At 45.1% G+C, this 15,314-nt stretch overlaps 1 protein-coding gene across 1 annotated transcript in view; it reads left to right on the top strand.

The window, feature by feature from the left end:
• Positions 1-15,314, top strand: part of LOC138515905 (alcohol dehydrogenase 1-like) — a 300,767-nt gene that overhangs the window by 162,104 nt on the left and 123,349 nt on the right. The window lies entirely within an intron of this gene.

Here is a 15,314-nt window from a genome sequence, read left to right as displayed (position 1 = left end):
GTCTCTCCATGCATTGACCAAAGCAAATGCGGTAATTTCTCAGTAGGTATTTTCTTTTCCAGTCGTTGCATGGTAAACCTGTCTGATCTTCTTAGTGGGGCAGATGATGGTGCAATGGTCTTACTTGTCCTTGAGAATATTTTAGTGACCTGAGCATTGGTGACCATGAGATGCTTATGGACCTGAAGGCATGAGCATATGGCCTCTTGCTCAGGCTCTTGTCAGTCTGCTGCCTGGACCCAAAACCCTGCTGATGGAAGGCTTCCCAAGTCTCATCTTTTGTCTACCATGTTATGTTTGTATTATTCACCTGAATTTTGGTGTGAACTGCTACACTTTGATCACAAATGGCTGAAATGCATTGCCAAGTATTCAGTGTTGATCAAAAACGTTATGTTTAACAATTGCTGCTGCTGGTAAGAAAGTGATACATGGTTTGCCCGACAAAAGCGTAAAGCCTTTGTGTGGTAGCAGCAAAAGGAAACTTTGTAACACTACTTTGCAGCTATACAGAGATAATGGACAGCTACTGTGTAAAAGAAAAAACGATTTCCAACTACACAGTGCTGAGAGGGATATTGATCTGAAAAGTTCCACAGCCCCTGAAACTAACAATAACTGTGCTGGCCTGTGCGTGTAAATGTTCATCATCGGCTCAGGGATTGTCACATTTCCATTTCAAAGCCAAACCCGGGGTCATTCCGAGTTTGGAGGCAGCCATGGCACCATGGCTGCCTCCGAACTCGGGTCCGGGTCCAGGTAGGCGGAATGGGGACTTACTGGGACATTCTGACGTATGCAGACCTGGTAAATCCCCATGCCCAATACCATTTCCCATTCGAGTCCCCATAGGGATCAATGGGGAAGGTGCTAATAACGGGCCCGCAAATAGCAGGCCCGTTATTTGCGCCCTGGAACCCTAACGGGATCCGCTAAGGACGTCTGGTCTGACCAGACATTTTCAGCGGGTCCCGCTAGGGAACCTCGGAGTAGGGCGGTAATGGGTTACCGGCACCGGCATCCTTACCGGTGCCGGCAACCCTTTACCGCCCAACTCGCCCAGCATAGTTGTCAACATGACCTATTCCTATCTGAAGGTGCTTATCAAGTACTTTTATTTTCCTTTGTATTTTTGGACTGGTAGTTACACTTTTCCCATTATAAAACTCAGACTACAAGCATGCAAAGAAAAAAACATGACTGGAAAAGCACCTACAGATTGTAATGGGTCATATTCCCTAATGGGTAATGGCCTGCCACCCAAGTGAAGGGCCCAATCGAAGTGAGGGTCCCTTAACGAGAGTGGCGGGTTGTTACCCACAGGGTGGGCCCAGCCAATGAGGGGCATATCGCCATTAGCACCTGTGTAGTGCACTAGACGGGTGCTAAATGGTTTACAAAAAAAGTGTTTTCTCTCCGTGAACGGAATGCCTCGCAGCGTCCCATTCTCAGAGAGAAAATACTATACCAACATAGCCACTAGGGAATTGGAAGGCAGGGCTCCACAAAGCCTCTCTTTCATTTCTATGGTGTCCACATGGGGAAAGGAGCTGCAGCGGCGGGGATCAGGCAAGTCTCAATTTGGTATATGTTCCGTGTGAAATTGTATTCAGATCTGGTGCTATTTCTCGCCTCACGTCTGCATTCTGGTCATGTAGTACTGGATTTCCATTGTGAAACAAAAATACAAGAACTTGGGATTCAAAAACACTGGACTTGTAGAACATCACCGCTATTTCTGTATACTTTTAAGAAATGGGCATGGGAATATATTGAAAGAGCAGATGGGCAAAAAAAGATCACGGCGAAAGCTGGGGAACACGGTGAAGAAAATCAGTGTAGAAAGAGGTAGGTTTTCAGGGCTCATCAAAAGGAGAGCAAACTATTGAGACTTTGGTAGCTTTCTGAAGGCTGTTCCCAAATGAAGGAACAATGACTGAAAGAGAAATGGCCCCATAAATGGCCTTGGTACGAGTAAAGTACTACTAGCAGTGAGTGACCGAATGAACAAAGGGAGTGTATGTTATGTAGGCCCAGTTCAACGCATAGAACAATTGGGCTAGATATAAAAACTTAAACTTAATTCTGTCAAGGAGGCAAAGCCAATGAACTTTTGCCAGCAGAGGTTTAGAGAAGATGACACATCGAATGGCAAAAGCCGAACCAGCTTTGGAATATTCTGCATTTGTCTATCAAGATAATCCTACAATCCAAAATGCAAGGATTTGCTGTATAGCAGAAATGCATCTGATACTTGAGCAGATGCAGCAATACTTTTTAGATTAGTAGAAAGCCAGTGTAGACTTATTTAGGGTGTTTAGTGGAAGAAAGCATTTAATAGGGCCAATTTGAGAACAGAGATTGTGGTCAAAGCAAAAACTGACAAAGGATTCAGTTCATAAATGCTGCTGACATATGAGGTCACCCTAAGTCATTGAAAGTTGTGACCAATATGGCTTTCGCCCCCACGATGGGTGGGGTGCATGTACATGGCCGTTAAATAGTGTCACCTGGGGAAGGGCCTTGGTTGTTTCTAAACAGCTGGCAGAGAATGTGTATTCTCACCCATTGTTCCAGCCACCTAATTGCCTGAGCGCCCTTCCCCGGGTGTGAATAGTGCTTATGTGGCCCTGCTGGGTCTAAACCCTGCCTGAAAGTGGGCCAGAGCATTTGTTGATTCAAGGGACCCTTGTAGCCAGGGGATGACCACTAATTCCAACACCTTGGCAACTGCATGCATCAGTGAAATAGATCTGTAAATAGCCAAGATGAAGGGGTGCATGAACGGCTTTTTCAGCAGAATAAGAAATGTAGCTTTTTAGGCTTCTGCAATCACATAAGGTTTAAAGGAATGGTTCGGTCAAAATTTTGTATTGCCCCAACGGGTCGGCCTTACCCGAGTTTTCGTCCATTAAACGCACGCGAAAACAGGCATCAGGGAGCTGCCATTTTGTGATAATCCTATCATTTCCCCCATCGCCCTGGCTGACCTGCTTTTGCGGCACTAAATCATATCCCCCGCCCTGAGCCTGACATTATCCAAACGCCTCTCTCTGTGATGTTTCTGTGCTGAGTAGGCAAACGCGCCCAGTCGTCTTCTACGCGACTTCACACAGAACCCGGAAACCAACACAGATCAACTCACAACACAGCGCGCCACAATTCGGAATATGAAACTGTACTTTAAAATCAAACTGCAACACGGTACATTTGGTAAAGTACATTTATTTGACATTAAATGTTTATAGAATATTCAGCAATTGCCATATGAACTCCGAAAGCCATTTATTTTCTTTTATCTCTATCCGCAAATCCGTAAAAGTTTATCGTGAGTCACGCGCTGTTCCTTTATGGTGCACAGGGTGTTGGTTTTCGTTAAAAGAAGCACTTTTGTCGCACGTTGAACTGCAAGGCTGTTTCATCAAGTAGGCACTAGGCCAGCGTAAAGGTTGATATGTTGCTTCTAGCCGCTGGTACCGCGTAAGGGCATATGGGCCCTTGGCGATCGTCCCATAAGATCATCAGAATTGTGCAGTTGTTTACATTAAGCTGCAGCTGGCGGTAAAAGAAAACATCTGCCGGTGTCTGAAACTGGTGGCAGTAGCAAAAGGGAAGTATATACCTGTTTTGAAAACATAAAATTTATAATTAGTCTCGCCAGCCGATCTTTATTAATATTATTCATTTTATTTATTACGGCCGAGCTGAAACTATTTGCTTTCAAGGATAGTGCAATGGAGTATGTTCGGCTCTAAAATCAATGCGAAAAGTAACACAATAAATCGAGGTTAGTACACAATGAGAAAGGACTTTTTGTCTACATGCATGTGGAAGGTGGACCTGCATGCCCATGTGCCCACTACAAGGACGATCCCACAAACGTTTCCAAGCTCTTCATTCATTCATTTATTCATGCATCCATTCATTCATTCTTCATTCCGGTATAAAAGCGCCTGAAGAGTTACTTACAATATATTTGCCATTTCCATTGTGTCTCTGCGTAATGCAGTCCGTAAATCCCACTGTGCTCTTGACAACGATTTTTCGTATACTGAACTAACATGAAACTCGGTCTAGTTTCAGAATTTTCTGCCTTATCGTCTCTTACGTTATTGCACCCTCCCCCTTCAAATGAAAATCAAAGCCGCTGACCTTCACTAGAAATTAGCATACATTCTTTCTTTGCAAAATCCCGTAGTAAAGCCATCTGTGAGAACTTGAAGTTTCGGATCCATCTATGTAGTGCGCCTCAATGTGCAAATGCGAACGGACTTCTTTCCAATCTGCAACGGCTCGTTGTCTGCGAGCTTTGAAGCCCCAAAGAACCATAACTATTGAGACTTTTAATTTTTTGGAAAAAAATTAGGGAAAGTATAAAGTACCCGAGGAGTTAAGTTGAAAGTGAGATTTATTGTTTGTTTGTTTTATTATTTGCAATACGCAAGCCTCCCCTCGGTTAACAGTGCGCAGCATTTACAAGAGATTGCAAAAATTAGTTACATCAACAAAAATATATACATACACATATAGACAAGGACAGCAATATGAGGTTAATAGAGAGAGAATTCAAAGATGACACCCAGGTTGTTCGGCACCCAGGATGGTGAAGGGAGGGGTTAGGGTTAGCGTACTTTGTATGCACACTGTTCAATAACATTTATTTACAAAAAGACAATCGTATTACAATTATTTAAACCGGGATTTGTACTTCACAACTAGCTCTCCTTTGGGTGGACATGGCACAGTGGTAATGTTGGGTGGCAATGGATCAGTGCTCTGCACAGAAACGTTCAAAATTCCATATCTGTGCTTCTCTAATACCGCAATAATAAGGCTTTTGACAAAGTCGAACTCCATTTCCTCATAGACTGGTTTGATCACCCATTGCTTACTTCTTTTTGAAAAGGCCTTAGTGTAGCGAGGCATCCTTACATTACCCATAGTCCTAGATTGTTCACGGCCGAGATTCTCGTTATGGGCCAAGACCGCTAGTAGAGTCCTATGTCTCATGCCCTGTATGCTGAAATGCAAGCGCTTTGGCCTGTACTTTAGGCACATATTGTGGAACACCGCCAAACCTCCTGTGTGACAGAATTCTGTCAGTCCCCTCAAAACCCTTGATAGAGTTTTATCGAAAACAATCTTCTGAATGGCTTTGTGTGTCGGTGAAGATGGATTCAACCACTTCTTCTTCCGTGCCTCCACTGGGGACAAAGGGCCATGTTCACATTGGTAGAAATGTAGGTTTTCTGACCAGCGGTGCACGTTGGTACAGTGGTGCATCAGTGACCGCCATTTTTCAAGTAGTATTTCCACTGACCCTTCAAAAGTTTTGGAGCTCCACCAAAGATGGTTGCTGATAGACTGGGACCACTCTGAAATACTTTGCAAACCTTTTTTTTCCCTCCAGCCGATATTTTCTTATTGATTGATTTAGCAAGATGCCATACATCAAACTGGTGTTTAATATGTGGGAACTGCTCTCTCATTGTCTTGGCAATTGAAACGTGTCTGTCCGTGGCTATGGGGTCGATGTGCATTCCCCTCGATTGCAGATATTCCACTGATTTTATAAATCCTAGTTTCTCCATGGCCACTGAGGATGTACATTGTGTTACCTGCACGACCACCAAACTCACAATTTTCTTACTATCCATGTCCTGAAAGTGGTAGGAGCAGTACTTGCCAGAAAATCCAGGGCTGTCGCACTGTCCATCGCCGGCTAGCCTGAATTGTTTGCCTTCGAATGTACTTGCTAGAGACAATTGTTCAATTTTCCAAGCATCACTAATGGCTGGAAACAGATAATCACGTTGGTATTTGTAGTACTGCGTTTTTTAAATGAAATGGAGTCCCACAAACTGAAAGAAAGACTCTAGCTTTCTAAAACTGGAGCCACTAAAAAGTAATGCAGCTGCACACAGTAGATTTCCTGCTGGCAGTTTCCCCAGCATTGGTTGTGCAGACCATGAAAACGTATGATGTAATGTACAGGCGGCATGTATTGTGACGTTACTGCCTTGTTTTTGACGAGTCACATGAATCAATGGCTTCCCACATACTTTCCCTCTGACGGAATGCCCACATTTCAGCATACTCATAATATCCATCAAACAACTGTCGAATACTATGTATTTGCCCTCTTTCATTAGACTGTCATCCTGCGCCAAAGTTGTTTCGGCCTGTGACATTGAGGACATATCACCACATTTGAAAGAAATATCGCTGCTATCAAGTTCTGATGCGTCGGTGAATGCTGCTGCTGGTTCATTCTCTGTCATTTCAACATCTGCTACTTCAACATTGATGGGAGAACACAACAATGTCGACAGCTTTTTTGGTAGCAATTTGTTGGCGGGTGTAGATTGTGTGAATTGATCTGCGACTACTTCAGAGCTATCTTCAATACATCCAGTATCATGTTGTTGCGGTGGTGTGGTCGTACTGTAGCAATGGTCCAATACAACTTTGCCGGATTCTCCGGACACATTCATTTCATGTTCTGTACATTGGACATGAGCATCCCGAGTCTCAACATGCCACGTCTGAATTAATAGTTCCTCCATAGCCTCCATAGTGTAAATGGTCTGGCAAGCAACATCTCTCATTCGCTTCACTGTCTTTGTATGTATAGTTTGTAGACCCACGGGTAACTAGAGGACAGATGGGAAAAGGGATGTCAGTTTAAACACAAGATAAAGTATAGTACAATTGACTGGAAAAAAACATAAAATAGTCCCCAGCACAAAAACATTTCTAAAGTTATGAACTGTTTGTAACTAACCTTATTTTTGTTTCTTTTCTTTGCAACTTTTTTGACTCGACCTTCAACATCTGCACGCTGTTGCTCCGATACGTATCCGCATGTCTCCCCTTCCTCTTGCGCTGCAACGACTATATTTTCTGTATCCGCATAGACAGCACGGAATGAGGCTCCATCGACTCCCTGAAACAAAATATTTTCATTACTGTGTATCAAAATATTGTTAGCATAAAACACACGTGAGGACGAACACACATGTACATTTCAATAGCCAAACACAATTTAAACACTCTGTGGAACAATCAAATGACAAGTATTCGAGCTCTGATGACCTAGTTCGATGGAACTGTCCGTATCCATACCTCTGACTCTGCATGGACTGCCACGAATGATTGTATTGAAGAGGAGGCATCAGCAACTCCCTGAAACACAGTACTTGCGTTAGTATGGTTTTCAATATTGTAAACATAACACACACTTGGGGTCGACGGCACAAGTATATATAAAGAGATAACCACAAATGTTGCATTGTCTAAAAGAATCAAGGAATATTTAAATATGATCAGATTTAATCGACTTATTTCTCCGATTTCTTTACATCTGCATCATCTAAATGGGATCTTGTGATTGTAGTGGAAGCTCCATCGTATCCCTGAAACACAGTACTTGCGTTAATAGGGAAGAAATTATAGCAAATGGAATCACATTATATGATCATGCTCGATGGAGCTGTCAGTATCCATACCTCGTGCTGCTGAAGAATATCTAGGGCTGTTGTCAATGTGGTGCGCACTTCCGAAAGCTGTTGCACCGATTCGTATCCGCATGGTCCCGCTTCCCCTGGAATTACTTGAATGTCAGGCTCTGCATCAAATGCGTGGGTTGACGATTCAACAAATGCCTGAAACATAGTATTTGCATTAGTAAGGATTACAATATTGAAAACACAACACACGCTTGGGGTCAACCGCACAGGTACATATCAATGGCTAACCACGAATGAAACATGGTGTAGAACAATCAAAGGACAAGTGTTCAAGTCCTGATGATCACGGTCGATTGAGCTGTCAGTATCCATGCCTCGGGCTGCCGAAGAACATCTAGGGCTGTTGTCAATGTGGTGGACACTTCAGCATCTCCCTGAAAGACAGTACTTGCATTAGTATGGATAACACTAATTATAACTGAAAACAAACACCAGGGGACGACAACTAAGGTGTATATCAATTGGAAAGCACTAACCAAATAATTGGTAAAATAATCACATGAAACATAAAAACTATTACTTGACATGCATAAAACAAGTCTGTAGCGGAATAGCCAAGTATGATTACCTGATACGCGCTAGAAGTGGTTGATAAGTGCGAGCACGTCACAGAAGTAGAATGTTCTTGCTTCAGATTCAAGGGATAGTCAAGAAGTTGTAAAGGTAAATTATTGTTTGATAATGAAATGCCAATATTTAAAATTGCCATGTAAGGAGACAGAATACTTGAGTAATTTGCAATATAGCACAGTTCCCTGTGCCCATATATAGGTTTCGTTTGTGGGTTATGAAATCGAAAAATAATATATTGATAAATGTCATTATTCAAAAAGCTATACACTGAAATCAATGTCGAAAGTATTACAAATTGGAAACAACACCTAAAATATCAATGAATCCATTCAGCTACCTACACACTACCGCAAGGCCTAAAGCTAAAAACGGACACTTGACTCACCAGTGGCGGAATGTGGACGAATAGAGTGGGAATAGCGTTTGCGAGCAATTTTCGTGTTGATCGCCGTTTATTCTTCTTTGTTACCCAAGATGTGGTGTACATGTTCGTGGGAAAGTGCCAGCTGCAGATGCGGTATCAATCACCCCTCTTATCCTCAAAGTCTTGTTGGACTCTACTTTCCAGCTCATCCAGTGGATATCCGCAATGTCTGACCCATTCTCTTATTCGATCAACGGTTTTCGGGAATACATGCATTGTAGTGCCTTCAGATTTAGCATGGGTCTTCGAAGGGCAACCGCTAATCGAACAGGCAGGCATTGTTGAACATTCTGAAAAGTAAATATCAGTAAATATAAAACCTTGATGAATAAAAATGTCATAAAAAAGTAAATGAACCATACCATGCTCAATGCAAGGTTTGTTTTGGTCGCCGGAACTATACCAGTTCATCATGTGCAGCTTAGTATTTGCATAAGTTACAGAAATGTTTTAAATTATATGACTAAACTCTGAACATGTGACTCGTCCCTTGGTCTTGCACGAAAAGGAAACATGCTTACATTATAGACTGGACCCCTGAAGGATGCAATTCGATGACAATTGACACAGATGAAAATAAATAGATCTATTGATAGCATAACAATTGAAACTCAAGTTAATAGCAATGAGACCAATGACCATAGCTCTATTGGGTACTGTAATCGCAAATAGATAGAAATGTAAAAATGACCGAAATATGACTAGGGTACATGGCCTTACCTTGACCAACAAACAGTTGGATTCAGCAGGCAGAGCAGTATGTTGCAGGAGAACAGGTAGATGGCCACAGGTAGCACACTGACGAGTTTGCTCGAAGCGGTCACAGATAGCACAATGACAAGCAGATTAGCATAGATCTCAGTGCTTCTCAGGTAGAAGGTTCAGGAGTTGACTTGCAAAGCACAAAGATGTTCTCATGAGACATATCAAGTGGTTTATAAAGTATTAGAAACAGGGGTGTGTTTGTGAATGAATGATGTGTGTATGTCGTGGTATTATGTGGTTTGCAGGGGGGCAGCTTGCCTCAGGGGAGGCCTGCCTGGAGACACGGGGTCTGAGGAGGCCATGTGAGCGATGGCCCCTGGGCGTGGGATACCTTTTGAAGTGTACATTCTGTTTGGCACCTTGGCCGTTTGCGCCCGTGACAGCCCCCCATGCCAGCGTTCATCCCCGGGTGCGAACCGCCTTTGATAGAGGGGGTGGGATGGATGGGCCTGGGGCATGCAGATAACGCACAGGAAGACTGCTGAATGGAGACATACTTATGTGGATTGCAGGGGGGCGGCCTGCCTTAGCGGAGGCCTGCCTAGAGACACGGGGTCTGAGGAGGACATGTGAGCGATGGCCCCTGGGCCTGGGATACCTTTTGAAGTGTACATGCTGTTTGGCACCTTGGCCGTTTGCGCCCGTGACAGCCCCCCATGCCAGCGCTCATCCCCGGGTGCGAACCGCCTTTGATAGAGGGGGTGGGATGGATGGGCCTGGGGCATGCATAAGGCACAGGAAGACTGCTGAATGGAGACACACTTATGTGGATTGCAGGGGGGCGGCCTGCCTCAGGGGAGGCCTGCCTGGAGAAACGGGGTCTGAGGAGGCCATGTAAGCGATGGCCCCTGGGCGTAGGATACCTTTTGAAGGGTACATGCTGTTTTGCACCTTGGCCGTTTACGCCCGTGACAGTCCCCCATGCCAGCGCTCATCCCCGGGTGCGAACCGCCTTTGATAGAGGGGGTGGGATGGATGGGCCTGGGGCGTGCAGATAAGGCACAGGAAGACTGCTGAATGGAGACACACTTATGTGGATTGCAGGGGGGCGGCCTGCCTCAGGGGAGGCCTGCCTGGAGACACGGGGTCTGAGGAGGCCATATGAGCAATGGCCCCTGGGCGTGGGATACCTTTTGAAGTGTACATTCTGTTTGGCACCTTGGCCGTTTGCGCCCGTGACAGCCCCCGATGCCAGCGCTCATCCCCGGGTGCGAACCGCCTTTGATAGAGGGGGTGGGATGGATGGGCCTGGGGCGTGCATAAGGCACAGGAAGACTGCTGAATGGAGACACACTTATGTGGATTGCAGGGGGGCGGCCTGCCTCAGGGGAGGCCTGCCTGGAGAAACGGGGTCTGAGGAGGCCATGTGAGCGATGGCCCCTGGGCGTAGGATACCTTTTGAAGTGTACATTCTGTTTGGCACCTTGGCCGTTTGAGCCTGTGACAGTCCCCCATGCCAGTGCTCATCCCCGGGTGCGAACCGCCTTTGATAGAGGGATGGGATGGATGGGCCTGGGGCGTGCAGATAAGGCACAGGAAGACTGCTGAATGGAGACACACTTATGTGGATTGCAGGGGGGCGGCCTGCCTCAGGCGAGGCCGGCCTGGAGATACGGGGTCTGAGGAGGCCATGTGAGCGATGGCCCCTGGCGTGGGATACCTTTTGAAGTGTACATGCTGTTTGGCACCTTGGCCGTTTTGCGCCCGTGACAGCCCCCCATGCCAGCGCTCATCCCCGGGTGCGAACCGCCTTTGATAGAGGGGGGTCGGATGGATGGGCGTGGGGCGTGCAGACAAGTGTGTGGGAGCGAGGGGCCATCAGGCCCTCTCATCCTTTACTTCTCAGTAGAAACTCATACCAAGTGCCTCCAGTAGTGGGTTTGCCCCTTGCCCTTATGTGATGTTAACTTTGGATGACATTTGCGTAGATGTGAACACTGAGCAGGACACGGGGCATCCATTTTTGTACCCCTTTCCACTCCATCTTGGTGACCAGGCCTCACTGCGATAGTACAGCGCGCAGAGCACATGGCCCACACCATGGTAACACATCACTCTTCCTCTGAGATCACGGTCCTGCATGTGAACCAGCCTGAACTAAGCACATAGCTCATTCATCTCCACGCACCCTCGCCAGTGGAAACGTACTGCCATTCTGACCCTGTGTCCCTGCAAGGTATTCTCTTCACGTGCCAGACCACGGACCACGCCATGATGCCCACGTAGCAGATCCCCAATTAACATTAGACCACTACTGCAGTATATCGTTGCCTATCAATAACAAATACCACATGCCGGAGATTCTTGTGAGCACAGACCCACACTTCAAACAGTGATTATAGTGGTCAAGGCCCTTGACCTAAGGCCTGTATAATCCAATGTTAATTGATAGTATAGATATATGTGTGACTTTTATAGAGACATAACCGCCTGAAAGACTTTGAACAAGTGTTATTTAGTGCATGCATTATTGATAATATATTATGTTAGCTTAGATAGTGACCACCCTGCTTCACAGCGACCTGACATTCATCCTTTCCGAGCACAGATGTCTGACGTCCATCCTTGAATGGAGACACACTTGATTCATTTAAAAAATCGAAACAACCGTTGTTAAAACATATGTGGTGTTTTATTTTGTATTTTATTTTGATGACACAAAAATACAAGACTTTAAACATTGTACAGATCAGGTTGCAGCACAGCAAGAGAAAAACCCCTGTACTGACCGCTGTCACTCGGGAACGTTTCTCTTATGGCACGAACGGCACAGGTGGGTATCACTCTTCGAACGCGGTGTCCAAGCCTCCCGTGAAGCCACCATGTAAAGGAACGATAGGCCACCAGCCTGTACCACCTGTGAAAAGGAATGAAACAAACAGTTTTTAAATGACCAAGATAAGTTTAATAAACGTTTGTTGTCAATGACAATTCTTGTAACTAATGGCATTCTGCTCAGACAAATGCTATCTAGACACTGCACACTATTGAATGACTTTCATGCGTTACAATGATATGTATATGTCATTTTCGATATTGTATAAGAGCATGAAATAGGAGTGGCATGACAAGCAGAATATACTTACTCGTTACTCGGATTACGAGGACCAACAGTTGCGCGAAGTTCGTGCATAAGCACCATCATTATCCTCAACACGGACCGTGTGAGGCAAGCTGCCCTGAAGTCTGGCAGCTCGGTGATGCATTGCGGTCGTGGCTCGCCTTCCGAAATGTAGGCCACGCATCCGAGTTTTCACAGCAGCAGCAGTTCTCGTCCTCGGTTGGCATTAGCTCGCACCGATTGCATGTGCACCAGGTGGAAACACCGTCCATGCGACTAGGTCCAGGCTCTTCAGCTGTTGAATCGTCCTCCCAACTGCCGTCCGAAGACCCATTGTTTTCGCGTGTTTCCCTTTCCAGTAGTTCCTCCTCGGTAGACTCGGGCTCGTACATGTAGGGCATTATTGTAGCCATTGTGTGTTAAACAAACTAAAATAATTTATAGCGGTGGTACTGGTATCTGTTCACACGGGCTACAAGCAATGAAGGTAGCTGACCAGAGCACAGAAACGAGTCACAGAATACTCAAAGTAACACAGAGAGAGAAATGGAATCGAAAATCTGCTGCTGTGTGTTGTGAAACGGTCTGTTTATACTTATTGAGGAAAGAGGCGTCCGGCCATTCCCATGGCGACACGTCATTAGCTGAAGCGTAGCGAATGTTGACACGAGACGTGCTTTGGCATTGTAAAATGGGCGGTACGCATCTGCTGATGACAGGCTCAGGGGTGGGGCATATGATTTAGTGCCGCAAAAGCAGGTCAGCCAGGGCAATGGGGGAAATGATAGGATTATCACAAAATGGCAGCTCCCTGATGCATGTTTTCGCGTGTGTTTAATGGACGAAAACTCGGGTAAGGTCCATAGGAAATTTTTCTAAAATCGAGCGACTTAGGCTTAAAAACACATGGCCGACCCGTAGGGGCAATAAACATTTTTGATCGAACCATTCCTTTAAATGAGCAATTCATATTGTCATATGAAGGTATATTACTTCAGCCAAGAGTATCAGATATTATGTTAGAATGGGACAAGAAAGAGAGCTAGAATTTAGTTGGTATAGTAAACAATGTGTATCTTCAAGAGTAAATATGGGCAACAAGGAAGTACAATTACATGTATGTGCCTGAATGTGAGAAGCAATGGTTTCATAAATATTTTTAATTGTTTTGTAGAAGACAAATTTAAGTTAATTGGCTTAGGATTGGTAAGGGAAGGCGTGGAAGCGGAAATACAAAGGACCTTCATTATTGAAAGACGTTCTTTCTGGGTGTTAGGCAGTAGAGATATCATGTCTATACAATAGTTGTCCGTAGCCTCAAAGATATCCGAGTAATAAGCAATGTGTACGTATTCGGAAGTGCTTTTATGTTTATTAGGTTTATATAGCGCTTTAATCCAAAGTGCTTTACAATATAACAACAAGATACAAGAATAATGAAAGAAGCATATTTACAATCATGAAACAAACCAATGAAACAATATGTGGAACAATATACCTAGATGGCAGAAGGTGAGGAAACATGTGAGGAGGAAGGGAGAGAGGAGGTAGTCAAGGGTACAGATGAAGTATCAATTTTCAATTATAAGATTCCATTTTCAAGGGCGTGGGAAAATGGAAAGGGGGAGGGGGAGGGTAGGAAGGGAAAAAGAGGGAGAATGGGGAGGTATGAGAGGTGTGATGGTAGGGAAGGAAGGAGGTCAAGGGGGGAGTGGAGAAGAGATTTCAAGGAGGTGTGGAAGGAAGTGTACGTGGGGATGGAGCAGATAAAAAGAGGTAAAGAGTTTCAATGTAGGGGGGCCAAGAGCTGAAAGGAACAGAAGCATGAAGAGGCGCATGGGGACGGGGGGACGGTGAGTAAGAAGAGGTCAGCAGAGCAGAGAGAATGGGAGGGTGTGTAAAATGAGAGGAGAGAAGAGAGATAAGGGGGAGCAAGTTCATGGAGAGATTTGAAAACCAGACAGAGGAATTGAAATTTAAGTTGGGAGAAAAAGGGAAGCCAGCCAGGGTGATAGAGCGAGTAGGAAATTGAGTTGCGAGGACTAAGAAGACAAAGAGTACGGATAGAGGAGTGGTAGAGGGATTTGAGGGGGGCCAGGTGAGAGGCAGGGAGTCCAAAAAGGAGAGAAGAGTAGTAGAGCAGTAGAAGAGACGGGAGAAGATGAGGGAGGAGATTAAGAGTTTAGAAGCATGGAAGGTGAGGGAGGAGCGGATCTTGCGAATGTTGAAGAGATGGTGTCGACAGGCATGAGAGGTAAGAGAAATATGGTGGGAAAAGGAGAGGGAGGAGTCAAAGTGGAGGCAGAGATTGCGAGCATGGGTAGAGATGGGGAGATTGGAAGGGGGAAAGTGGATGAAAGGAGGGAGGGCTAGGGGAAAGTTTGTTAGAAGGAAAGAAAAGTACTTCAGTCTTGTCAGTGTTGAGGGAGAGAAAATGGGATGACTTCCAGTTTTTGATAGCCATAAGGCAAGAAGATAAAGTATGAGTATTAAGATTTTAGTCAGTAAACAGGGCATTCGTTTGCATGCAGATTATTATTGAGTGAGAGAAGAGAAACATTTGCTAATGCCAGGCTGCTATCCTTCTAAGGAGAATAAATTGGGCACCATTGAGTTTGGTAATAGTAACATGAGTTGGCTAATGGTTGCACATTTCATGGTTCCTGTGGCTACTGAGTTCACTCTCCCAATCATCTAGCCACTATGCCTTAACATTTCCCAGCTGCATGCAAGCTTGCACAGTCCCCTGCAGCTTTCACAATGAACCTTTGCCTGGCAGGGAAGGGAGGAGGCGGACGAGGGTCTGAGGAGATGTACGATGCGGATGGGTGGTTAGTTTCAACCAAATATAACGCGTTTGGCTCCTGCAGAAAGCACACAGATCTTACAGCATTCTTTCCATATTTGTGGTCTTGGTTCACTTCAGTTGAACCAATGGGACCAAAACATCAGACAACAGTGA

This window comes from Ambystoma mexicanum, chromosome 6q, assembly GCF_040938575.1.
Source record: "Ambystoma mexicanum isolate Mex_15411 chromosome 6q, UKY_AmexF1_1, whole genome shotgun sequence".
NCBI classification, from domain to species: domain Eukaryota; kingdom Metazoa; phylum Chordata; class Amphibia; order Caudata; family Ambystomatidae; genus Ambystoma; species Ambystoma mexicanum.
Note: the sequence above shows the minus strand (reverse complement) of the source record. Positions and strands in the feature narration are given on the sequence as shown.